Source organism: Diabrotica virgifera, chromosome 7 (genome assembly GCF_917563875.1).
Source record: "Diabrotica virgifera virgifera chromosome 7, PGI_DIABVI_V3a".
NCBI lineage: Eukaryota > Metazoa > Arthropoda > Insecta > Coleoptera > Chrysomelidae > Diabrotica > Diabrotica virgifera.
In genome coordinates this window covers 104,391,218-104,404,650 of record NC_065449.1, presented here as the reverse complement: position 1 = coordinate 104,404,650, position 13,433 = coordinate 104,391,218, and the positions used below count along the sequence as shown (strand labels likewise).

Below are 13,433 nucleotides of genomic sequence, written 5' to 3'. Positions count from 1 at the left end.
TGCGAGATAAACTGTAAAAAATTTGATGACTAACGTATTTTAAGAAAAAAAAAATGAGAAGTATATTATTAACCCCTCATCCACAAGAATTTAAATGCATCGTTTTTCTTCTACAATACATTTTACTGTAGTGTTCTTTTTATGTTCAAAAAGTTGGGCGGGTTTAAAATGAATGGTTTTTGAAAAAAAATAAGATCAAATTATTGAGCGCATTTTTAAATTTTCTTAAAAATCTTCTTTTTCTCCACGTAACTCGAAAATGATAAGATATGCCAAAAAAAAGATGCCATACAAAAATGAAGGTTTCTTCTAGATAAACATTTTTTTGATTTTATTTTTTACAACAGTATCTCATCATTTTCAAGTTACATGGAGAAATAGAAGATTTTTGAGAAAATTTAAATATGCGCTCTATAATTTGATCTTATTTTTTTTTCAAAAACCATTCATTTTAAACCCGCTCAACTTTTTGAACATAAAAATGACACTGAAGTAAAATGTATTGTAAAAGGAAAACGATGCATTTAAATTCTTGTGGGTGAGGGGTTAAATATACTTCTCAATTTTTTTCTTAAAATTCGTTAGTCATCAATTTTTTGCAGCATATCTCGCTTAGTTTGAAAGTAATCGACATTTAATATTGCTTATTTGAAAGGACTTTTCAAGCACAATAAAAGGTATTGGTAGCATTATATACATAAAATCGATCGTTTCTCTGTTATTTCAAGTTGAATACACTGCTTTGAGCATGCACCAAAAAAAAAACACTCTCTTTTTGCCTACCATATCTCTTTTTGTGTTATAACTAGAAGATTGAAGAAGGACCGAATCTCTTTGTTTTTTTATGAGCTATAAAAATGTTTTATATAATTTTTTTAGTCAGATGCATTGTTTTTAAGGTATTCGCAAAAACCTTTTGAAAAGGTGGTCTATTTCAATGAAAATGGCCAATTTTCAACCACGAATAACTCAAAAAGAATTGAGTTTTCGAAAAAAAAAATAATAGAACAGTTTTTGCTTAGAATTGGGTTCTCTAGCAACTTCCGTAGTTGTTTAACCAAAAAATTTTCCACCCCCGAGAAGAACCGCCCCCAAGACACATCGGCATAGGATAGACTTTGAATAAGGAGATATTTTCAGGCTATTCCTAAAATTTCATTAAAATCCATGCAGTAGGATAGAATTCGAAGGTAATATCCTGTTGTTGCTCTCATTGACTGCCCTATAGATAAAAATTTTCAAACCATTTCGATTTAGAAATTGTCAGTCATTGAGGAAATTTTTCATAGGTACTATAATTATTATACAGTTAGGATGTTTGAGTTGGAATAAATTCATTTTCTCGATAATGGGTGACTCTAGAGATAAATCCCCAAACAGGTCGATTTTGATTTTTAAATTATAAGTTTTTGGCATATATATCATACTAGTGAAGTCATCCATCTGGGCGTGATGACGTAATCGATCATTTTTTAAATGAGAATAGTGGTCGTCTGATAGCTCATTCGAAAGGTTATTCAATAATATAAACATTAACATAATTATTTATACAGGGTGCCCGACAGGCGCGGATCCAAGGGGGGGTCAAAGGGGTCAATTGCCCCCTCCTTGAGACTTCGCCTGGTGTCGCCTTTTTTTAGAAAGAGATAATTACGATTGAAAATAAATAGTGAGTTTTGTATCCTGTTGAATAACGGAATGAAACATAAAACAGAATTTCTTCTTAAAAGTATGTGTTCTCGGTCTAACTGTATGGTGTCGAGTCTTGGACTGTGAATAAAATCGATCTACTTACCTAAATCGCCTTGAGGCTTTCGAAATGTTGTTCTATAGAAGAATTTTAAAAGTATCTTGGGTGAAGAAGATTCGAAACTCCACAATACCTACTAGAACCTCTCAGCAAGACTACTGAGATTATAGAAGGCATCAAGAAGAGAAAAGTGGAGTATTTTGGACATGTAATGAGAAGTTTCAAATATAGTTTGCTACAAACTATTATGCAAGTGAAAATAGAAGGCAAACGCAGTCCAGGACGAAAAAGCACTTCGTGGTTAATTTACGGTGGCAGTGAATAAAATTAGGATAGCTATGATAGTAACCAACGTTCTGAAAGGACATGGTACATGAAGAAAAATAAAGTAACAGCCCATACCGAAAAATAATCCTGCGTACGCGAGTGATGAGAAAATTTTTATTTCATTGCCCCCTCCTTGCAAGGTTGCTGGATCCGCCGTTGGTGCCCGAAAATTTTTTTTAAATTAAATTAATTGAAACAAAAAGAAGAATGTATATAATTTATTTAATTCGAAATCCATTTTATTGCTGTTCGAAAACAGGAAAAATGTTGATTTGAAAATTTTTTGCTCAATTAGAAATCCAATGAAATCAATTAATTTGTGATCATCTGATTGAATACAACCAATAAAACCAACATTATACTGAAAACAGATCCCATGGGCTGTTTTCACTCAATCATGTAGCTATGGATACCTACATTTCGTTTCATTTCGATTTTGACATTTCAAATATTCAATATTTCAAAATGTCACGATTTGGTTGTAATACTGATGAGAATATTAATGAAATTATCGAATATACCAAATATACCAAAGAATACTGTTTACAGTAAAAAATTTTCTATCCGAATAACCCTCGAACATTGATAAATGCTCAAAAATTTTTTAACAACTTTCTCAAGCTTGTTGCTTACAGGCAACAGACCTCCGCCTACGGCGTCGGTCTGTTTCCAAGCAACAAGCTTTCGAAATCTGTTATAAAATTTTTTCGAACAATTACCAATGTCCTTGGGTTATTACTACTGATAAATAAATATTAGTCTAAGGGCCGGTTGTTCGAAAGCTAATCAACAATGATCATTATCAAACATTTAATTACTGTCACCAACTGTCAATGTCAACTTTGTTTGGGTTGCTGAAAAATAATATGAAATTACTTAATCAATTATGTTAATAATAATTGTTATGTTAATTGATTAACTAATCTCATAATTTTAATCAATTATGTTTTCAGCAACCCAATAAAAGTTGACATTGACAGTTTTGGTGACAGTAATTAAATATTTGATAGTGATCGTTGTTAATTAGCGTTCGAACAACCGGCCCTAAGAGCTGGGAGCGGATTTTGTGCGTGATAAGTAATATGGAAAAACTATACGGGGATATGTTGAATTAGTTGTGTACATGACTTTCACCAACGGCCGGAAACCAGAGTTGGGGCCGAGGGTAGTTATAAGGGGTCAAAATCGCGGTTTTTATTATTTTTTTTATGACGCTCATGATCGAGATAGTTCACCAAAATTTGGGAATAAGTAGGTCATGACGTACCTAAGTAAAATCTCTAGGGGCTCAACGCTGCGTGGCCGACAAAGGGGTGGGGGTAGGGGTGAATATAAAAAATATAAGTAAGGGGTTTTTTGCGACGTTCGTGATTGAGACAGTGCACCAAAATTTGGGTATAAGTAGACCATGACATAAATAATTAAAATCCCAAGAGCCGGAAACCAGAGTTGGGAAGGAAGGTAGTTATAAGGGGTCAAAGTTCCGTTTTTTATTATTTTTTTTTGTGGCGCTCATGATCGAGATAGCGCGCCAAAATTTGGGAATAAGTAGGTCATGACGTAACTAAGGCAAATCTCCAGGAGTGGAACGCTGCGTGGCCGACAAAGGGGTAGGGCAGGGGTGAATATAAAAAAAATATAAGGGTTTTTTTGCGACGTTCGTGATTGAGATAGTGCACCAAAATTTGGGAATAAGTAGACCATGACATAACTAAGTTATATCCCCAGAGGGGGACACCAGAGTGGCGGACGAGGGTAGTTATAAGGGGTTAAATTCGCGGTTTTTATTATTTTTTTTTGTGGCGCTCATGATGGAGATAGTGGACCAAAATTTGGGAGTAAGTAGGTTATGACGTAGCTAAGTAAAATCTTCAGAGGGGGAACGCTGCTTGGAGTACAAAGGGGTGGTAGGCAGGGGTGAGTATTAAAATATATGGGGTTTTTCTTGCCGTCCGTGATCGAGATAGTGCACCAAAATTTGGGAATAAGTAGATCATGACATTACTAAGTAAAATCTCCAGGGGCCGAACGCTGCGTGGGGGACAAATGTTGTGCCGGGTCACAAAAAAAATAATACACACTGCGACTTTGACCCCTTAAAACTACCGTCATCCCCAACTCTGGTTTCCGGCTCTGGGGATTTTACTTAGCTAAGTCATGCTCTACTTATTCCCAAATTTTCGTGCACTATCTCAATCTAGCACGTCGCAGAAAACCCCTTCAATTTTTTATATTCACACCTACCCCCAACCCTTTATCGGCGACGCAGCGTTTCACCCCTAGAGATTGTACTTAGTTACCTCATGACCTACTTATTCCCAAATTTTGGTGCACTATCTCGATCATGAGCGTCACAAAAAAATAATAAAAACGGCGATTTTGACCCCTTATAACTACCCTCATGCCCAAGTCTGGTTTCCGGCTCTGAGGATTTTACTTAGTTATGTCATGGTCTACATATTCCCAAATTTTGGTGCACTCTCTCGATCACGAACGTCGCAAAAAAACCCCTTATATTTTTTGTATTCACCCCTGCCCCACCCCTTTGTCGGCCACGCAGCGTGACACCCCTGGAGATTTTACTTAGTTACGTCATGACCTACTTATTCCCAAATTTTGGCGCACTCTCTCGATCATGAGCGTCACAAAAAAAAATAAAAAAACGTCGAATTTGACCCCTTATAACTACCCTCATCCCCAACTCTGGTTTTCGGCTCTGGGGATTTTACTTAGTAATGTCATGATTTACTTATTCCCAAATTTTGGTCCACTATCTCAATCACGAACGTCACAAAAAACCCTTTATATTTTTTATATTCACCCCTACCCCCACCCCTTTGTCGGTCACGCAGCGTTCCGCCCCTAGAGATTTTACTTAGTTACGTCATGACCTACTTATTCCCAAATTTTGGTGCACTATCTCGATCATGAGCGTCATAAAAAAAATAATAAAATCCGCGACTTTGACCCCTTATAACTACCCTCGGCCCCAACTCTGGTTTCCGGTCGTTGGTGAAAGTCATGTACACAACTAATTCAACATATCCCCGTATAGTTTTTCCATATTACTTATCACGTACAAAATCCGCTTCTATCTCTTCGACTATATTGTTTTTCGCTTAAATTCAATATTAAAGCTGCCACCCAGCTGCCTCTTAGCAGTGTGAACATTTAATTTAAGTGAAAAGCAATGTTTATTTTTCAAATTAACATTTTTTTCTGTTTTCTGACTGCAGTAAAATGTATTTTGCATTATATCAATTAGATACATTATTCTTTTTGTCTCAATTAATTTAATTAAAAAAAAATTTTTTTTGGTCATTCCGTATAAATAATAATGTTAATGTTTGTATTAGTAAATAGATGATTGTATAACCTTTCGAATGAGCTATCACATTATGACCCATATCCTCATTTAAAAAAATCATCGTTTGCCTCATCACGCCCAGATGGATGACGTCACTAGTATGATATACATATATGCCAAAAAATTATAATTTAAAAATAAAAATCGACCGTTTCGGGATTTATCTCCAGAGTTGCCATTCTCGAGAAAATGAATTTATTCCAACTTAAACGTCCTCACTATATATATTAATATATCAGTATTAATTTGAATGTCTAAAACTCAATTTATTACAATTTATTACTTGAAAAGCATAAAAGTTTCAGATCTTTCTTTACCTATTATAGGTCACAATGGGTATTACTATGGTTTTGTATAATTCTATTTTAGAATGGGTTTTTGTACAATCTTTCTATAATAAAAATAATTATTTTTTCTGTTTAAAAACCAAAACATCAATAGTCTATTAGTCTAGTCTATTCAGTAGCGGTAAAATATTGTAAAACATCTAAATTTTAAGGAACCGCTTGGATTTACATGAAATTTGGCATACACATAGCTAAAATATCAAAAAAATAAAGTGATATTGGGTCGATGTGTGCTTTTGCCCTGGGGGTCAGTTTCACACCTTCTCGGGGGTGAAAAAATATACGTTTAAACAAGTCCGGAAATGGATAAATTAACTAATTCTAAGGAATTTTTTTTGTTCTAAGCGGTTTTTCACTAAGTTAGTAGTTTTTGTTCGAGCTATTCTCGAGTGACTAGGTATATCCATTTTTCGACAAAAACACGTTTTTATACGATAAGTCATCCTACTGTCTAGAGATAACAACGCTGTTTCGCAAATAACTCAAAAAATAAAACTTGCAATGAGTTTACCCCAAAACTGGTTAATTTTTGGTTATTTGACGTTGAAATATTCGATTTAGAATTTGACGAATATGCATCTATTTTTCATTAGCTACAACTGTGCTTTTACTGCGTCTAGAAACCTCATACGTAAATACCTACACCATTTTTTTCACTTTTTTTTATGTGTTATATTTTTGCTAAGAATGTTTTTTCGATACAATACTTTCTGAGTTATTTGCGAAAAATTGTTTTTTAAAACATGTTTTTGTTGTTGAAAAATGAACACATTCACTAGCAAATAAAGCAAATATGTAACTTGAAAATAATTGACTTAGAAGTGAAAAACCTCTATAGAAAAATAGTTGCTTAGAATTAGTCAGTTTATTCATTTCCAGACTTACCTACATACCTTGAACGTAGTTTTTTTTCTCCCCCCGAGAAGGGGTGGTAGTCACCCCCAGGGTAAAAGCACACATCGGCACAATATCACTTTTTTTCTTTGATATGTTAGCTATGTCTATGCCAAATTGCATGTCAATCCAAGCGGTTCTTTAAAATTTGGAGCAAAAACCGTGATTCAATACAAGTCATTTTTATTTGTAATTTATTTATATGCATGTATTTGTAGTTACCACTTTACACTGATCTATTTTGTTTTACTTATGGGCCAGTAAAAAACAGTTAAAAATCATATACAGGTGTTTAACTCATTAATTGACATAATTTTGAGTACATAGTTATTAACATTTAGAAATTATTGCAATATATGGGTTCTTTGTATTATCTGAGCCAATTCTTTATGTATTTTAATTTAGAAACTCTTAAATCAAAGAACTTTTTAATATCTACAACTTTTATTTGATTTACTTTTCTCTAAAATGTATAAAAACCGTTTTATATGCCAAAAATGAATTTTTCACTTGTTATGATTGTAAAATCCGTTGTACGTCTTTAAAGAATGGTTATAGTTATCAGCTATCCCTCATATATGATATATTATGATATATGCTATATATTTTAGAATCTTTAATGGAATGTGCTAAATCTCAGCTAGAACGACCAAATTGTTTGTAAGATATTCAATTTGTTTATCCCGAAATGCGATTTATTTAACAACTGTACTTGTTGTATGTCATTATTGGGCTGATGACTGTTTTGTAAATTCTGCCTTTCATTTCTTTTCCGATATTTTATTTCTCCATATTGTGTCATTCAGGCAACCTGCGGCTCTGTTTGCTCTATTGACTTGATCTTCCACTTCTGTGTCGAGCTTTCCGTAGCTAGATAGTGTGATGCCTAGATATTTAAACTCCATCACTTGTTCTATTATCTGATGAGTTATCAAGCATAAAGTGTTATCTTAAATAATTTTCTTATAAGCCACATTAATATATTTTGAAAAAAATTCACAAGGCAAATGTTATCACAATGACTACGTTAATACCATAATACTTCTTCAAGTGAACTCTTATTGTAATTCCCAAACTTGTGTTTTCAAACATTTCTGGGTGATTAGGAATAATCCTTAAGGATATTGGATTTAGCAGCTACAAGATTATATTGTAACAAGTAATAACAACACTGGCTTTCTAAATAACCACAAAACTTATTGTAATGCTGTGGATTACTGTCGTCTCAGGGGGTACTAAAAACCTGCTCCTTCATAACTTATTAAAGTTTACAATAGAATTCTAAGCATTTTACAAAGTTGACGGACGTAAAAATTGGAAATGTTTTGATAAATGATGACTAAGTGCCTGAAGATTAAAATAGCTAAATTAACAATTCATTGATAAGTAAAATTGTAGTTCTAATAACCAATAAGATATTAGATACTAATAAGATGTTAGTACATAATATCATTTACTTATATCTTAAGGATTTTTGCCATTACAACGTGGATGATATTTTTTATAACTGGAACAGTGGACACAAGCTCTTCAAAAAAAAAATTAATACTCAGTGGAACAAAAACAGCGTAGGTATCTACCTAGGTAGATATAGAGTGTTCATTTAAAGATATGTTAACAATGTAGGGTAATAATAACAACAATAACAATGATAGGTTAACAACGATGTATTGTAGGTTACAATAAGAGAGAGAAATTGCTACGTAAAGGTATACGATAAGTCATCCTACTGACTAGAGATAACAACGTCAGGAAGAAGTTAAAAGAAAATAGTTCTTGATTCATTTACATACAGAGTGAGTTTTATGTATGGAAACACTCAATTATCTCGGAAACGGCTTGCACGATTTTTATAGATTTTGGTGGGTAAGGGTTTTCTGAGGTGGCCGATATTATAGTGGCAATTACATTGTTGTCAGATTTTTGTTTTTGTGGAAATCGAATGAACTTCCTTATTTCAAATGGAACATCCTGTATATTTTTTGCGTTTTGAGGTCCTAAAGAAATACTGCCTATTTTTCATGTTATATTCCCTATACCTAAATGTCATAATTTCGGAGTTATTACTACATTTATTTAAAAAAAAAATTAAACAAATTATAAAAATAAATTTTTTCGGCTCGGGTAAATATTATTTTAGATTCTTTCGATCATTGTGAACAAAAAAGATATTCGGTAATTTTTCTATAAAATTAATCGTTTCCGAGTTATAAACAATTCAAAACTGAAAAAAATCGAATAATGACGATTTTCAAGGTTCAAAAATATAAATAAAAATTATTAGTTTTGAAACTACGTAGTACCCAAATTCAAGTTCAAGCCTTATTTTACCAGATATCGATAAGTAATTTGAACTTGTTTTATATTAAAAATTTTTTTTTAGTTGTTAATGCAGCCCGATCGCCCATCCTTTCATATGCGCTTTATTAACAAATTAAAAAGAGATGTTTTAAAATAAAACGTATTCCAAAAACTCTTATGGCCAGCTCCTAGAAAAAGGATAGAGCTTGAATTTAGGTACTACGTAATTTCTAAAATTATATTTTTTATTTGTGTTTTGAACCTTGAAAATCGTCATTATTCGATTTTTTTAGTTTTAAAGTGTTTACAACTCGGAAACGGTTGATTTTATAGAAAAATTACAAAAAAACTTTTTTATTCCCAATGATCCAAATGAACCTAAAGTAATATTTACCCGAACCGAAAAAATCGATTTTTATAATTTGTTTTTTAAAATAAATGTAGCAATAACTCCGAAGTTATGGCATTTAGATATAGGGAATATAACATGAAAAATAATCAGTATTTCTTTAGGACTTCAAAACGCAAAAAATATACAGGGTGTTCCCTTCGAAATAAGAAAGTTCATTAGATTTCCAAAAAATGAAAAATCTGGCAACAATACAATGTAATTCGGTCGCCTCAGAAAACCCTTACCCACCAAAATCTGTAAAAATCGTGCAAGCTGTTTCCGAGATAATTGAGTGTTTCCATACATAAAACTCACTCTGTATTTATAATATAAATTCTGCTTTATATGTAATTTACTCACTTATTTGAATAATGATATTAATATTGCATATTGTCGGCTTAGAGACACAAAAATGTAACTACATTTCACGTTTTGAACTTCAAATCTACGAAATTGAACTTAGCTTAGTGAGTTTCGTAGTGAGGAGTTTTCGTAACTCCTCACTGGGGTTTTAGGTGTTCAGAAAGAGATGTCACTCAAAAGAACTCACTAAGGTAAGTTCAGTGGCGTAGATATCTCAAAACGAGACAAAATGTAGTTACATTTCTGTGTCACTAAGCCGACGATATTGCATAGAAATCAGTTTTCAGGAAGTAGAGATAGCCATAAATTCACTCAAAAATAGAAAGTCACCAGGACCAGACGGAATAACCAACGAACTTCTAAAATACGGAGGAGAAAGTATAACCCTAGAGATGACAAAACTTATACAAAAACTAATATTGCACTGCAAGATACCAGACGCATGGAGAAACAGCATAATGATACCAATGTTCAAGAAAGGAGACAAAGAAGACCCCAACAATTATAGAGATATAAATCTACTAAATACCGCACTTAAGCTAACCACAAAAGTCCTAACCAACAAAATCAATAAACTAACCACTTTATAAGATGAACAACAAGGATTCAGATCCGGAAGATCCTGCGTAGACGTCGTATTTGTACTGAGACAAATCACAGAAAATGCCATTGAGTACAATAAACCAGCATATCTATGTTTTATAGACCTGATAAAGGCTTTTGATCGCATCCATGTCGAAGACGTCTTACATTTACTGTATAGAAGAAACATACCAATCAATATTATACAAACCATCGAAAACATTTACTTTCATAATCGAATACAGGCAAAGATAAATGGAAAACTAACGCAGTTTATACCAGTACAAAGCGGAGTCAGACAAGGTGACTCATTAAACCCAGTGCTCTTTAATATAATAATGGACGAAATAATAGAAGCAGTACGTAAACGTCATGGTTACCGAATGAGGAACAAAGAAATCCAAGTATTATGTTATGCAGACGACGCCGCATTAATCGCCGAGACAAAAGACGATCTCCAAAGATTAACACACGTCTTTAATACATCAGCCAAGAAATACAATATGATAATATCAGCAGAAAAAACAAAATGTATGACAACATCTAAATACCCACTACGATGTAAAATCGAAATTGATGTGAAAATAATAAAGAAGGAAGCAAGGTTTAGATATCTGGGAATAGATATAACCAGTTACGGAGATGTTGAAGAGGAAGTACGACAACAAAGCTTAAAAGCAAGTAAAGCTGCGGGATCTCTTAATGACACAATCTGGAAGAACAAACACCTAAGACAAGACATAAAAGCAAGAATCTATAAAGGAGCAATTAGACCTATATTAACATACACGGCGGACACAAGGCCTGACACATCTAAAACGAGAAGACTACTAGAAACAACAGAGATGAAAATACTCCGACGAATATCAGGGAAAAGTCTGTTGGATAGGGAGAGGGGATATCATGACAAAACGGAAACAGGAGTGGAACGAACACATTAGTAGAACTGCAGAGGATAGGATAGTACGAATAGCACGAGATATGTCAGGGCCCCCGTAAGGGTTGCTGGAGCCTGTGTGCAAAAAAGGATTTTGGCGCTCCTTAAGGCATTTTAGTTCATGTTTTTTATTTATTTTTTTGAAGGTAGGTAGGTGCTTAAAATAGAGCAAAAAACTAAACTTTATTTTATAAGTCATAATTATTATTTGTAGACTAAAATATCAAAATGAAACAAACTTGTTTACACATTCACACCCATTTTAAAGTATTTACTAAACTAATGGGGTACAGACACGTTGTTTATAAAATATTAGAAAATAACGCAAAACTAAAAAACACATATTTTTTAGGAACAAATAACAGAAATTTTGCCTAATGTCTACCTATGTATTAAAAGGAAAGGCGCAAAATGTCGCCTGCCAAAATTTTCAATGTGTTTTAAATGTATTAATTTTTTTCGAATTCTGAGAAAACTAATAAGTATTTTTGAAAAATTTAAACTTAAATTTAAAAATTTAAGTTTTTTTGAATGAAATATTTGCAATTAAAAATCACACTAAATTTTTTCTTTTATTTTCACAACTGCAACTTATTAAAATAAACGTTATAGAAGTCTTCAAGGACTTTCGGCTCTCAGTAATGTAATCTTTCATTCTACGTTTAAAATTTTCAAAAATATTTATTAGTTTTTTCAGGATTCGAAAAAAATCAATACATTTAAAACACATTGAACATTTTGACAGGCGACATTTTGCGCATATGCCCTTAAGTAAGTACTACTTTCTATACGTATACTTAAAATATTTAAACAAATATGCAGATACTTCTAAAAAGATACCAAGGTAACTTCGTTATAAAATGATAGCTAGGTGCAATAGAAAAATAAAAAATACTTAACTATTGTAGCAGCGATATTTTCCGAGACATTGCTATAGCAAATTCATTAATTTCATCGCTAAAATTTGTACCATCAAAAATTTTTTGTTTAATTGCTAATATTGTTAGCCCAGACAATTTTTCTTGAAGTAAATATTGTCGATCTTAAATAATTTTTTTGAAACTTTGAAAAACATCGCGCGCCAGAAGGTACAGATACAGGCAATGTCAAAAGAATTCTTAGTGAAAGGGTTACGTTTGGAAGGGTGGAGATTAAATTGTTTTTAAATATAGGTATATTGTAAACTAATTACGAGCGTAGGCGCAAAATTTCGAGCCAATGCTTTTTAAATGCATTCATTTTATTCGAATCCTGAAAAAACTAATAAATATTTTTGAAAAATTTAACGCAGAATGAAAGTCCCTTAGAACAAACAAAAAGTTTCTTCTTTTGAATAATATATTTAAAATTAAAAATCACACTTAATTTTCTCTTTTTTTTCACCCCTGTAACTTATTAATATACCTAAACATTATAGAAGTTTTCAGGGACTTTCGGCCCTCGGTAATAATGTAATCTTTCATTCTGCGTTTAAATTTTTCAAAAATACTTAGGTATTAGTTTTCACAGGATTTGAAAAAAATTAATGCATTTAAAAAGCATTGTCCCGAAATTTTGCGCCTACGCTCTTGAGGTGTCACTATCATTAGGTAATGAAAACAACTTTAACGCTTTAATTTCATCAAACAAATCGTTGGAGTATATATTTATCCTTATTATCCTGATCTGTCAGTCATTCTTCAAGAACAGAACAACGTTTTAAAGATCGCTGTCACTTTGTATATGTCCCTAAAAAATCCTAAAATATTATCATACTAATTTAATAAGTCAAACTCGGTTTTTTAGAAAGCTTAAAGTTTGATCTATAACTTTTAAGAAAAAACTCATTTTAAAGACGGTTTTTGGATAATGACGGGTGTCATCCCGGTGTTCATAGTCGAACAGTTTTGGCTTAAATTTTTTCTCCTGACCGTTTGTAACGGTGGAAATTTTTCTTCAAATTCTTGAAATGATTGGTTGGATTGCTTAATTACTTGTTTTTATGCACTTGTTGCACGGTCCAGTGAACTGACCGGTTTAAAAACACCTCTGGTCTGGAGATTCATCGCTTTTATAGCGCTCCAGGCATTATTCATGTCTGAAGAGGAAAAATCAAGAAACCATCGGCTGACTTCTAACATGTTCTCGCAAATAGGAATCGTCAGTAACTTAATGATATACTAATAAAATTTCGT

The 13,433-nt window shown here is 32.7% G+C and overlaps 1 protein-coding gene across 2 annotated transcripts in view; it reads right to left on the bottom strand.

The window, feature by feature from the left end:
- LOC114328337 (homeobox protein caupolican) overlaps positions 1–13,433 on the bottom strand; it is a 527,416-nt gene that overhangs the window by 301,472 nt on the left and 212,511 nt on the right. The gene's annotated exons all lie outside the window — the stretch shown is intronic.